A 2,500-nucleotide genomic window follows, 5' to 3' on the forward strand; every position below is an offset into this window, starting at 1 on the left:
TTTTTTTTTTTGATATACCGAAGAATGAACAAGAAGACCGAGGCATCCAAAAAAAATTTTTTTTTTTTTCTCCGATATACCAAAGCAAGAACAAGAAGACCGAGGCATCAAAATTTTTTTTTTTTTTTTTTTTTTTTTTTTTTTTTTTTCGATAAATCCAACCGAGAACAAGAAGACCGAGGCATCCAAAATTTTTTTTTTTTTTTTTTCTTTCCCATATACCAGAGAAAGAACATGAAGACCGAGGCAACCAACAAAAAATAATTTTTTTTTTCTCTTTCCCGGAATTTTTTTTTTTTTTTTTCGAAATAGCCGAGAAAGAATATGAAGACCGAGGCATCCAACAAAAAAATTTTTTTTTTTTTTTTTCCTAATCTACCCAAGCAAAACAAATAGAAGACCGAGGCATCCAAAAAATTTTTTTTTTTTTTTTTTTTTTTCGAAAAATTTTTTTTCACAAAAACTTTTTTTTTTTTTTTTTCCCCAAAAAATTTTTTTTTTCGTTCCAAGCTAACCAAGACATCTACTATTCACTAGTAGAGCAATCGAGACTGCAAAGCAAGCAATGGCCTTACTTGCAGCTCTTGGTGCTGAGAACTCCCCCCCCCTATAGTAGTCTTAAGTAAAACCACAGCTCTGACAGGAGTAGATATTGCATGCGAGCGAGGAGTCGTAATGGGCAAAATTGACTCGGGGGACCTCCAAATCGAATTCCGTTTCGAGCAAAACACTTCTTAGGCTTCAAGGAAGCTCCCATAAAATTTCCAAACCCAAACTCCAAACTTCATTTTTTAGCCTACAATGCCCACGTGCACGCCGGTGTGCACGCAGGGGTGCTTGAGCATGCGGGAGAGGAGCCATAATGGGCAACATTGACTCGGGGGACCTCCAAATCGAAATCCGTCTCGAGCAAAACACTTCTTAAGCTTCTAGGAAGCTCCCATAAAACTTCCAAACCCAAACTCCAAACTTTATTTTTTAGCATACAATGCCCACGTGCACGCCGGGGTGCTTGAGCGTGCGGGCGAGGAGCCATAATGGGCAACATTGACTCGGGGGACCTCCAAATCGAAATCCGTCTCGAGCAAAACACTTCTTAAGCTTCTAGAAAGCTCCCATAAAACTTCCAAACCCAAACTCCAAACTTTATTTTTTAGCATACAATGCCCACGTGCACGCAGGGGTGCTTGAGCATGCGGGAGAGGAGCCATAATGGGCAACATTGGCTCGGGGGACCTCCAAATCGAAATCCGTCTCGAGCAAAACACTTCTTAAGCTTCTAGGAAGCTCCCATAAAACTTCCAAACCCAAACTCCAAACTTTATTTTTTAGCATACAATGCCCACGTGCACGCCGGGGTGCTTGAGCGTGCGGGCGAGGAGCCGTAATGGGCAAAATTAACACGGGGGACCTTCAAATCGAAATCCGTCTCGAGCAAAGCACTTCTTAGGCTTCTAGGAAGCTCCCATCAAATTTACAAACCCAAACTCCAAACTTCATTTTTTAGCACACAATGCCCACGTGCACGCGGGGGTGCTTAAGCGTGCGGGCGAGGAGTCATAATGGGCAAAATTAACTCGGGGGACCTCCAAATCGAAATCCGTCTCGAGCAAAGCACTTCTTAGGCTTCTAGGAAGCTCCCATAAAATTTCCAAACCCAAACTCCAAACTTCATTTTTTAGCATACAATGCCCCCGTGCACGCGGGGGTGCTTGAGCGTGCGGGGGAGGAGTCATAATGGGCAAAACTAACTCGGGGGACCTCCAAATCGAAATCCGTCTCGAGCAAAACACTTCTTAGGCTTCTAGGAAGCTCCCATAAAATTTCCGAACCCAAACTCCAAACTTCATTTTTTAGCATACGATGCCCACGTGCACGCCGGGGTGCTTGAGCGTGCGGGCGAGGAGTCATAATGGGCAAAAACTAACGCGTGGGATCTCCAAATCAAAATCCGTCTCGAGCAAAGCATTTCTTAGTCTTCTAGGAAGCTCCCATAAAATTTCCGAACCCAAACTCCAAACTTCATTTTTTAGCATACGATGCCCACGTGCACGCCGGGGTGCACGAGCGTGCGGGCGAGGAGTCGTAATGGGCAAAATTAACTCGGGGGACCTCCAAATCGAAATCCGTCTCGAGCAAAGCATTTCTTAGGCTTCTAGGAAGTTCCCGTAAAATTTTCAAACCCAAACTCCAAACTTCATTTTTTAGCATACGATGCCCACGTGCGCGCCGGTGTGCACGTCGGGGTGCTTGAGCGTGCGCGCGAGGAGCCGTAATTGGCAAAATTAACACGGCGGAAATATAAATCGAAATCCGTCTCGAGCAAAGCATTTCTTAGGCTTCTAGGAAGCTCCCATAAGATTTCTGAACCCAAACTCCAAACTTCATTTTTTAGCATACGATGCCCACGTGCACGCCGGTGTGCACGAGCATGCGGGCGAGGAGTCATAAAGGGCAAACTTAACTCGGGGGACCTCCAAATCGAAATCCGTCTCGAGCA

This window comes from Cornus florida, unplaced genomic scaffold (assembly GCF_030987335.1).
Source record: "Cornus florida cultivar Cherokee Brave unplaced genomic scaffold, ASM3098733v1 CherokeeBrave_3.0.0_Hap2_scaffold_2, whole genome shotgun sequence".
NCBI classification, from domain to species: domain Eukaryota; kingdom Viridiplantae; phylum Streptophyta; class Magnoliopsida; order Cornales; family Cornaceae; genus Cornus; species Cornus florida.